This window comes from Tiliqua scincoides, chromosome 15, assembly GCF_035046505.1.
Source record: "Tiliqua scincoides isolate rTilSci1 chromosome 15, rTilSci1.hap2, whole genome shotgun sequence".
In the NCBI taxonomy this organism is placed as follows: domain Eukaryota; kingdom Metazoa; phylum Chordata; class Lepidosauria; order Squamata; family Scincidae; genus Tiliqua; species Tiliqua scincoides.
In genome coordinates, this window is record NC_089835.1 from 1,676,155 (window position 1) to 1,688,256 (window position 12,102).

Sequence of the window (12,102 nt, forward strand, 5' to 3'; positions counted from 1 at the left end):
CTGAAGCAGTCGCCTTAACTGGCTTCAAGGACGTGCTGGCCCTGGACCTTAAGTCCCACCCCAACATCCAGACACCAACACTTGGTTGGGCTTCTTCCTATTTTGTGGACACTGCCCTGGGATCCTGCACACGGCCTCGCAACTCATGCAAAAATATACTTTCCAAGCAGTTCTGTGCACTTGGTGCTGAGCTACCCCTTGAGTGGCTCCCATATTTGCCTCCAAGCACTACAGTGACCGTCCTGCGTCAGAGAATGTCACTTTTTTTGGGGGGGGGGAGGCAGCCACCAAGAGCACCTGGCTGCAGTGACCGCTTCCCTCAGGCAATTGGGGCAGGGCTTGTCTCCTCATCCGGCTGTGCGCATGGCTCCCCACAGCTTTCATGTCACTCAACCTGAGGTAGCCAAGGATGGCCTGTGCGCGTCGTGTCCAAGAGTGCTATGTTATCTTGTTAGGGTGTGGAGTGCCTTCTGCTCTTGGCTGTCAACAGAGCTGGGAGCTTAAAAGCTTTTTATTAAAACCGCTTTCCCTTCCTTATTATCTCTCCCCCTCGCGCTTCTGTCGGTGAGCAATAATGGACAATCTTTTATTTACCATTGATCCCGTGAGGAGAAACTCAGATCTGATCTGAACAGACTTTGGTTTGAATTATTGAGAACAGACATGGAAACAAAAATATAGGCAGGGCTATATGTGCATGGAGGAGGGAGGAGGCTGTCTACGTGAGCAGGGGATCCCATCGGTGGACAGGTTTTGATTCTGACATCTGCATCACAGCCTCAGATCTAGAACCGGGAAATGCAGGCGAGAGCTCCCTTGAGCCACATGCAGAGTGCCCTCCTCTTACCCCAGAGAGGCTTCCTCATCGTTAATATTGGTGTGGCAATGGGCAGTCCAACTGTCATACCCTCTTCCTTTGTTATGGCACTCTGACTGCATGGTCAGAACCCACCAAAATGTTCCATGCCTCCAAGATTGATTTATTTTATAAAACTTTTGAAAGTGGTACGCTGCTTCTGTTGCTTGGGCCTTAGGATTGGTTGCTATATACCTCATCGCTTAGACTACTGTAGCATGCTCCATTTGGGGCTGCCCTTGAAGACTGACTAGAGCAGTGGTTCTCACACATTTAGCACCGGGACCCACTTTTTAGAATGAGAATCTGTCAGGACCCACCAGAAGTGATGTCATGTTCTGTCAGAAGTGATGTCAGAAGTGATATCAAGTGACATCATCAAGCAGGAAAATTTTTAACAATCCTAGGCTGCAATCCTACCCACACTTACCCAGGAGTAAGTCCCATTGACTATCATTGTTAAAAGCATATACATAGTAGCCTGTTAAAAGTACATATCTGTAACATTTCCCCAAATGCAATCACATTCATGGTAGCATGAAGCCTAATATATTAAAAATAAAATATTGAAATGAATGGGGACCCATGTGAAATTGGCTCACGACCCACATAGTGGGTCCCAACCCACAGTTTGAGAAACACTGGACTAGAGGCTTCAGCTGGTTCAGAATGTGGCTATCAGGGGCTTATACATACATGTTGGGCAGACGACATTATATCTGTGCTTCATGATCCACATTCTCCTGTTGGTGTCCACATTGTTGTGGTGTCCTTTAGTTAGAGGTGTTTATTTCTGGTAAGATAGGGTTACTTTGCTTTCTGAGCAATGGGCTCAGTAAAATAAACTACACCATTTCCAAACACCCCTACCTGTAGTCCCTAGACTGGATATCCTCTATGCCAGGGACTGCTGCAGAACATCCTTCTTTTCTCTCCTCTCTAGCCTTCTTTCTCCCCGTCAGTGGTGATTAGGCACATTTGTCCTGTCCAGAGGCCGTCTGTGAACTCGTAGGGGGTGCTCACTACATGTCGTCTTCTGTCTGCTTTCCTTTCACTCCTTGAGTTCAGGAAGAGAGAGGGGAATGGATCGGAAGAAAAAGTGTGGAGGAGAAGAGAATGCTGGGCTAGAGTGCTGGAGACGCTCTAGGTCAGTGCTCTCATCTCTTCCACACTTCCTCTTTTCAAATTCAAGTTGGGAGGAGGAACGGTGATGGTGGCTTGCGCAATAAAGGGGCTTTAATGTTTGCTGTTTTGGGTGCCAGGAGGCTTTGGGCCAGCTCTGTGTTTGTCTTTCTCGGTTATGTTAGTTAGTTATGTTATGTTAGTAATCATTCCGTGCTCCAAGACAGTTTCAAATTATTGATGCCAGTTTGCGGGAAGCCGCCTGCATTCAGAGCAGTGAGGAAATCATCCTTCCACCTGGATGCTGCAGCCATGTGAGGTCCTTTGTCCCGATTTAAGTGCTCTTCCCTTGTCAACTGGAACGAAACTTCCCAGTAAGCTGTTTCCCCCCCCCTCTCTTTCCGGAACCAAGCCCTGGCTCAGATGAAACCCTTGGCTCCCAGAAGATGAGAAATTTTGAATGCTTGTATCTTGAAATTGGGAACAGGCCTCCCTGCCATGTTTCCAGGGAACCAGAATTCTCCAGCTGATGATGCAGCTCGAGTGGTGGGGGGAGAAGTCCGCCCTGAGTCCACCTCCTCGCCGCCCTGCGCTCCCCTTCTTCCCCAGCATTTCTGTCTCCTCTTGCATGTCTCCCTTCAGTCTCTGTGCGCTGCAGTGCTTGACATGTGGTGAGAAATGATGATTAATGAGAGAAGGAGGAGATGAAGCATCCTGAAGTCTTTGCTGAATGTGTGGGGCCGAGAGGGAGAAAGGGAGGGCGTCCATCAGTGCCTTTTTGGATCATCAGTGCTATTGTTTGAATCATCCCTGGTTCCAAAGAACAGGCTCCACGGCTGGAGCACTGATCTTGACGTGCCAAGGAAGGGCAGCCCCCAGGAAACCCTCCTGAGTCGCTGGCTGTGTACCAGCAGCCAAATCTCTCCTTGGGGCTCAGGTTACTTACCAGTTGTCTCACTCAGTTCATACCAGTTGTATCAGTGGCATCACTCAGTGCTCCTGCAGTGCACTGATCAGCACCTCACCATGATGGAGGGTGGGCAGTGGGCAGGGCATGGTGGTTGGCATGGTGACGTACCATCGCTCCACTCCACTGTTTTTTTGGCTATAACTTTTAATAGAATAGAGACATTTAAGCATGGCTTGTTTCATTGTATTCTGCATGAAATTCCGTATCGAATGATATATAACATGATGGCATTATCAAAAATACCAAGATTTTAAAAATTTTGGCCAGTAGTGGTGTCACCCCCCATGCATGTCACCCAGTGTGGCCCACACCCCCCCTAGCAAAGCCACTGCTCCATATACAATGGTTTCATACGTGACCCTGTTCATTTTCCGGGTGTTTCAACAGCTTTCCATAGCCTTGACTGTGGTTGTAATTCTGTTACTTGCGTAAAGGGCGGGCAAAGGCTAATCCTAATTGCTGTTATTTATTTTTAATAATTCATACCGTATTTTGAGAACATTTATATGCCACGCACACTTAATGCGCACAAACCACACTTTTGTCCTGCCAGACAAATTAAGAGCCCAATCCTATCCAACTTTCCAGCACTGATGCTGAAGCATTGTTGAACCAGTAGGGCATGTGCTTCGTTCTGCACAAAGTCAGAAGGAAGTCAGGGAGGTGTCCTGAAGGGGGGAACATTTATTCCCTTACCTTGGGGCTGCCTTGTGTCTGCATCGGTGCTAGAAAATGGGATAGGAATTGGCTCAAAGCCAACTTATATGATGACTTACCAAGATTCCATGTTCAGTACAGAGGTGGGTTGGCTTGGTCATCTTGACATCCATGTCTTTGGCAAGGGTGCCATGTGATACCTTTGCCTCTTGTGGTGGTGCCTTCAAACAGTGTTGTGAAGGTGATTTTCTAATATAGGTTATAGGTATAGATTTTCTCATCTGTCTCCCCTGCACTGCCTGGCAATGTGGCAGCCTTGGCTCCTCCCAACATCCTGGACTGGAAAAGGAAGAGGGGGCAGAATGGAAGAGGAAGTGTGGAAGAGCAGTGCAGGATGGACCACAGCATCTCCTCCACACTTCCTCTCCTACTCCCTTTGTCCTTTTCGAAATCCAGGGAGCGGGAGGAAGAGGAAGAGCGATCAAGGCAGTGGCTAGTAGCTGCTGCATAAATGCATAAATTCCAGGGACCTGAGGAAGTAGCTTCTTCCTCAGGTGCCTGGAAGTCTCGGTTTGGCCCTTCCGGATGGTCACATCTGACCTCTATCTGTGTTGCTTCCTTGCTTTTTTTCCAGAGGTTTGTGATTTTCTGAGGCTGTCTTTCGAAGCTTGAACTGGGTGTCTTGCATTCTGCTTTAATACATTGGGCATTCTGGGATTTGTGTGTGTGTGTGTGGTGTTTTGCCTACAAACTGCAGTCATCGTTGGCTGTCAGCCATCATGTTTGCACAAGTGTTTTGTATGCTAATTGTTTTAAATAACATGTCAGCTGCTTTGGAAATGTTTGTGCTGAAAGGCATTGGCTGATGTTGGTTTAAAATGTTTTAGACACAGAGGGAGCTGCTGCCCACTGAGTCAGACCCTTGGAGCATCATTAAGCACTGACTGGCAGCAGCACTCCAGGGTTTCAAACAGGGGCCTTTCTCCAGGCCTACCTGGCAGTGCTGCCGAGGACTGAACTAGGGACACTCAGTGTGCAAAATAGGGGCTTGACCACCAGGCCATGATCCTTCCCTGAAAGTATTCAGTGGTGGCTTTTGGTGTGTCTTTCTGCTTGCATAGAAGTAGTTTGTGGAGTTGACCTGCAGCTGAACCTTCAACTCCGGCTCCCTTCAGAATTTGCTCTCTGTTCCCAACCAGGGTTTGTGGTTTGCAGCTTTTTAATCTTTGACATAGACAAGATCATGGGGGTAGCTGATATGCATGCAATTTACATTATTAAATTAATACTAATACAGAAGCCTCTCCTGGTTGCCCCTGCAATGAGGTTCAGGGGTCCACAACTGCTTGGAATGCACAGTCTCTGGTCTCAGAATCCTTCCTAATTTCTTGCAGGATTCCCCAGCGGTAAGCTTTTTAAAAGGTGCCCTAACCATGCTCAGAGATGCTCTTTGGATGGATTTGTGTGGTTCCGGGCTGTGTCATGGCCCTGAAAGCAGGTTCCGGGGGGCTTTTGCTATGTCATCCCATGGGTTACCTTGGGGGTCCTTCAACTGAACCTTGACCATGTATTCTGTTTCAGGATATGGTTGCAGCAAGATGATGCAGAAATTAACCTCTGAGCATGGGCTGAGTGCATTTCCTTACCATTGTGCAATCATAGCCTCTCCAGGCCACTACAGAACAAATGTAGCAAGCGTTCTAAGTGACTTCTGTGGGAGTTAGAGGGTCCCGGCTTCTGTCCCAGTCCTTCCTTCCTCCCCGCTGTTGTCCCCAGAGCCCTGTTCCACCCCCATCACCTTCTTCTTAACCTTCAGCTGTGCCCTTAAGGAGCTGTCAGGGTGGTGGTAATGAGCACTTCGATCGATCGTGTGGCTGCCTAATCATTCTGTTTATTGTATTAATGAGTTATTTTTTGCTCCTGTCTCTGAGTTTTCCATCGTGGTCACGTCCTCTTAGGAGTCGCTGCTGGGTTGGCCTTGTCCGTTTCTGCTCTCAGCCTTGACTGTGTGGCTTTTGAAAAGGGGAACAAAGCACACACGTCTGCGCAAACCCCCACACATTAAAAAAAAATGGTTTACATTACTGGGAAACACTGGGAAAAAAGTTTACTTGCAACCTTCGGCCCTGTTAGCTCAGGTCTTCTCATGAACAAGGTGGGAAATATTGCATGCTGAACCAATGGCTTCCACCCACTTCTATGCAACATTAAAAGGGATTGTTGAGATGCTGGGTTTGGTGGTTTAATTTGAGGCACGACTTGCCCTGTGGCATAATGGCTGCTGCCATTCCTCCTGCACCCTGATTCTAAAAAGGAAGAGAGTCGTGGAGTGGAAGGGGGAGTAGAGAGGTGAGTGGTAGTCTAGAGTGGCAAAAGGGGGAGATGGGTACAGTGGCATATCTAGGGAAAACGGCACCCATGGCACCACTGAGATTACACCCCCGTCCGAACAGTGAATCATGGGGTGATCATGGGGTGGGAAGGCAGCAATGTTCATCCCACCCAGTGAATTTATTCAGTAAGCTACACTGAGAAGGGGAGGTTGTGGGTGAGAAGCCAGCCCTGTCCCACCAAGTGAATTTATGCAAAAATCTGCAGATGCTAAGCCGCCGCCCCCACAAAGAAATGAAAAATAGGGTTCATTTAACTCCTTTGGGGCAAAAACGCACCATTGGTTGTGGTGTGGAAATGCACCATCGGTAGAACATGGGTAAGTCCCCGCCAAGCTGGCGCCCCCTTCTACTGGCACCCAGGGCAGATGTTCCCACTTGCCTCACCCTAGATACACCACTGGATGGGAACAGAAGAGAAAATGTTCTTCTGCTCCATTTCCCAAAACCAGGGAGGAAGAGGAGGAGCAGTGAATGGTAGCAACAGGCAGGTGCAGATGGGGGACCATCTCAGCTGGCCTCATAAACGGGCTGGCCCGATTCCCAACCCTGGATTATCACAGCACTCATGCTGATGAAGCATGTGCAGAGTGCCTTTCTCTGACCAATGCATAACCCCACACCATCCTCTGCAACCAGATTAGGGGGCAAGTTTGCGAGTCTGGGAGGCCAGTACCCAGATATTTCAGCTCCAGCTTTCTCAATTCCACCAGTTAAGCTCTGATTAGGCTCCCATTCAGGTACAAATTCATTAATTGCTTCCAACTGGTACATATAATGCGAAAATAGGCGCTGTCCCAATTTCTTTTTTAAACAGTCCAATTTCAGGAGATGAGCCAGTGAAGTGATTACAGTCAATCAGTGCACACACCCCCAACATGGGCACCAGTAACAAAAATGCAGAACATGGAAAACTCTTTTTTAAAAATTCCACTTTGTGCAATAGAGCTGTAGAGCATGCAAGAGGTTCTGTGTATCTTTTTTTAATAGTGCCCCTGATGGTGATATTTTAGGACATTAAATCAATGTTGGGGGGTGGGCTATAGTTTGATGGTCAAGCACATTGCATTTTGCATTCAGGAGGCCTCAGTGAGAATTTGGCCTTCGAGGTCATCTAGTCCAACCCCCTGTTTAGCACAGGTAAATGCAACAGCTAAACCAGGCTAAACCAGGTTAAACATACCAAACATTTTTAACTGTTCCTCTTAGCACTTGGTTTCTAAACCCTCATTATCTCTGTTTACCTCCTCTGAACTGTTCCATCTTATCTACGTCCTCCTGAAAATGTGGTGGCCAAAACAGGATGTGGGTATTTCCAATGAGGGCTGACTAATGCAGAGTAGAGTAAAACTATTACTACCATGCTAATTGTATTAGCTTTCTTTGCTGCAGCATCACACTACTGGCTCATGTTCAATGCCAGGTCCAACCCGGCACTTTGATCCTTTCCACGCATGCTGCTGTCAAGTCAAATTTTTCCACCCTGTACCTGCGTCTCTGATTTGTTTTTTGTATCTATGGACAGGACTTTGGATGGGCTGGTTTGAGTTCCAGTGCCAGCAATCAGGGCTTTTCCCCTTGGGGTGTGTCTGTGAGGAGGTAGAAGGAAGGCATGTGAGAGGCAGGAATCATAGAGTTGGAAAGGACTTGGGAGATATTCATCTCTTTTTGTTTCCTGGAAAAAGAATTGGATTTGTTGCATTAGGGGCTGAGAACAATCCTTGAGCCTAGGATGGGATGGAGTAGAATGATGTGCACAGCAGAGACTAGATTCTGGGCATTGTAGTACTTCGTGACCTGGGAGCCTGGGGAGGGGCCGACCTCAGTGAAAGAGCCCTTGCTGTGCATGCAGGCAGTCCCAGATTGAATGTCAGGCATTCTTCACAGGCAGGGCTGGGAGAGACCCACCTGAGGCCTGGGGAGCTGCTGCCGGTCTGTGTCTGACAGTGTTACAACAAAGGTCTGACTTGCTATGGCAGCTTTCTGTGTTCCCCCCCCCCCACTTTGGGATGAGAGAAGGACCTTATGGGCTGGTGGTCTGTGGGACCTGGGGAGGGGTGCCCTTGTTTGAGGCACTGCAGGAGTGGTGGTGTTGGGGGGGAACACTGTTTGGCACGTCCCTCTCTTTCCCTCCCTGGTGGTGCAGCTGCTGCTGGATTGTTTGCTCTGCCGTAGCTGCTGCCTTTGGCTGTTCGAACACTGCCCAGCTATGACGGAACCCTTTATTAATAGCAGCGGGTGTTACAGGCCCGGGTGAAGGCCAGCCGCTGGCGTGCTGGGGGTGGGCTGGGGGCTCTCTCGGACTCTCTGTTCCTGCTCAGGTTGGAGAGATCACAGCCGGGCCACTGCCTCCAGGCTTTGTGGGTGGGGAGGGGCAAGCCCGGGATGTGTCACAGCATGGAGAAGGGCACACACAGCTGGCAGTGATGCTGCTGCCATCTTTTCTCCTGTGAGCTTATTGATTGGTGCCCAGATCTGCAAGCCTGGAAACACACACAGTACAGCCAAGGGGAACCATCAAGAGCAGTGCACTAAAAAGGATCTCCCAAAGAGAGGGGAGACGTTGGCACCAAAATAGCAGGCGCACACCTTCCTTCTAATCAGCATTTTTTCAACCTGTGTGATGATGGAGAAACTGGAAAGGATGCAGAAGAACAGGTGGGCCACTGTGGGCCAGTCAAGAGAGAGTGGCAGCTCTCTCTTGTGGGGATTTGTGGGGGTGGCAGCCCTGATCTCAAACGCAAAGGCAAGGCTTGCTGAGTCAGAACCCTGGCGTCCGTTGCGCAGCATTGCCGGTCTCTGACTGGCAGCAGCTCTCATTGCCAAGCACTGACCTGCAAAAGTCTTAGCAATGTGTGGAGACGCTGCCAGGGGTGGGGCCCTGGGACCGTGATGTTTCTGCAAGGTGGGCCCAATCCTGAGCTCCAGCTCTGCCCCAAGTGTCTAGGTGCTTAATCTTAGAGGTTGGAATTTTCAGAGTCTAAGGGCACAATCCTATCCAGGTCTACTCAGAAAGTAAGTCCTATTTTATTCAATGGGGCTTACTCTCAGGAAAGTGTGGTTAGGATTGCAGCCTAAATTCTTTATCTTCTAAAATGAGAAGTAGTGAACTGGAGCTGAACTGGAGCTTCCTAAAATCTACTTCCTCAGACCCAGGAGTCCTGGTCCACAGTCCCAAGTAGTTTAGCTAAGGGTTACTGAATGGTAGTGGTGTAGCAAGAGGGGGTGCAAAGCACTAAGTTTTGCAGGGAGCTTCACTGCGGCATGCAAACGGCCCCTTCCCCTCCGCTTTGGAGCCATTCCGGGCAGGGGAGCAAAATGGAGATATATGCAACATGGGGATAATAATACCTTCTTTGCTTACATCAGCATTTCTCAAACTGTGGGTCAGGACCCACTAGGTGGGTTGAGACCCAATTTCAGGTGGGTTGCTTAGCATTCAGCTCGGCCACCATTGAAAATGCAGGTGCGGAGCTGCTGGGCAGGGCAGGGCAGACTGCTGGTGGGAGAGAGGCCTGGTGCTTTGCCCTGAGTAGGTGGGGAGATGGGCTGCTGGAAAGGGGGGAGAGTTGTGGGGTTGGAGAAGGATCCAAGTCTGCTTTGACTTCTGAGCTGGAATGTTTGAATTCGGAGCTATGCCAAATCACAGCACCCGCGCGCTGGTCATGGAACCTTTGGCTGACTGCGGTTTGAAGCCTAATTTTTTTAAAAAAATTTTTATTAACGCATACAAACATATAACATACATTTAGGAGTGCTAAATACCATATACCATTACTAATTAATCATACTATATCTCCTAATCTACTTACTCATCTATTTCTACCTCTTATTGAGTTTATCCATTTATTTATATAATATTCAATAAATTTTCCCTAAAGCCCTATACTATATTTTCTAAATATTCACTTTCTACCAAGCGTAAACTAAGTTCAATTGCTCATTAATATTAAAACAAAATAATATAATTACCAAAATTATCACCTCAGCTATTTCAACTCCAGTCTAATTACACTTTTTTCTTTGACATAATAACCACATATAAAACAATTCTTCCACATTTCCAGCTATATTTTTAATACATTCTAATTCATATTTATCAATTTCATACGTATTCTTTTTTTTTCTACAGATAAATTTGGACCATTGTTATTAGCTGAATAAATCCTCCAATTTTCTTTAACCCTCAGAAACCCTCTTTAACCCTTTTCTTTCTTACTTTCCATTTTTTCTCCTGTAATATCTTTAATAATTTATCTCTATAACAGAATCTGATAAATCCACACTTTCTTATATAGGGTGTGTTCATTCTTCCAGTTAACTGGGATATATTTTCTCCTTCTTGTTCCAACAAATTTTGTGATTTGTGCACTCCTGTTACTCTGTCCATCTTATTTTTCTTAATCTCCATCAGCACCTCTTCTTCGTCCTGTTGATCATCCTGTTGATTTTCCTCCTTGTCCGCTTTTTCACTCCCTTGTTTATCTTCTGCTTGTTTCTTCACATCTTCCAATTGTTCCTTACAGACGTCTATCTGTTGGGAAAGAATCTCCAAACTGGCTTGAATCTGCGAGGTTCAATTCAGCTGTTGTCGCTCCATAACAAGCAATGTCTCCATATTAATCAAGATTTTCTGTATCCACATTTCTGGAACAGAGTCCATTTTGTAATTTCTGTCTAGTCCACTAGATGTCCACAACATATTATTCTCCTCACTTCCACCATGTCATTACTACTCTGCATTCCTTACATACCTCTTGCAGATAACAGTCCAGTGCGGTTAACGGAGAGAAAAACAAAACGAAAGAAAACAGTCTCACCATCTCTGGTGCAGAGAAAACAAAGCCCTTTCAAATCTAATGAGAATTATATTTATATCCAATTATGTCCAAGAATAATTCTGGATTTTAGTTCACACCCAAGTTATAGTTGCAATTATAATCCACCACCAATTTATTCCACGACAGAGAAAAAGAGCACTTTCAACCTCCTTAAAAAGGCTCTCATTAACGTCTCCAATATATCTAGGGCTTTTAGCCAAATCAGTCAATCAGAGCCGGGAACAATATTAACACAAGATAACAAAATTATCTTAAATTTCCAACTTAAACTTTACACTTCATGCTTGTTTTTTTCCTCCATATGGTATCTCAGCACGGAGCCAGCAGCTTGATTGCAGATCACTGCATCTCCCCCAATACTGTCACAAATGTATTAGATTTACGTATTAGATTAGAAGGAATCTTCTTAGATTCCTCTGAGAAGAAAGCCCCCCCCCCCCCCCCGGTTGGGAAACTGGATATCAGTTTCCCAGATATCTGCACCGATGAAGATCTTGTCTCTCCTAACAAAGATCTTCAGGTCCTCTTCAGACCCGCAGTATTTGGGGGGAAACAAACTGTCTCCCAGGAGCTCCTGGGAACATGTCTGTTCATCCACTGTTGGCTCCTCCTCCTCGGTTTGAAACCTAAATTGATGGTGTCACTTCCAAACATGACATCACTTCTGGGTTAATGACATCAGTTCTGGTGGGTCCCGACTAATTGTTCTTCTAAAAAGTGGGTCCCGGTGCTGAGAGTTTGAGAACCACTGCCTTGCTTGGTTGGTTTAAGGACCAAGCAAAAGAACAAAGGAGGGCATGTTGGAAGTTCCCCAATAAACTGCAGACTGCCCCACTTCCATCCTTATGTTCTTGTCTGGCCTGCTGAAGAGCTCTGTGTGCCTTGAAATCTTGCTCTCTGACACCCTGTTCCTTCTTGATTGGTCTTGGTTAAAAGCGTTTCCCTGCCTGAATTCCCAATGATGGCATGTGCCCTTGTGCACCGCCGAACATGGTGTGGTGGAGGTGGACTGGGGGTGATGGAGGTTTGGCTTCCTTTCTTTCATGTCCCTGAGCTTTCTCCTGCCCTTCTGCCTGATCTTGGAGCTCTTGCTGGCAATGCCAGAAGAGTGGGTGGGGAAGCAAAACCCTGCAGAATGGCTGTTCACACTCCTCTCCCCCATGCTTGGTGACACACTTAATGTGATGCGACACCCTGGAGCTGACATGATAGGCTGGAGCCACAGGAGCGGGAGACTCTGGCTGGCGCCTCCAGGGAAACGGAACT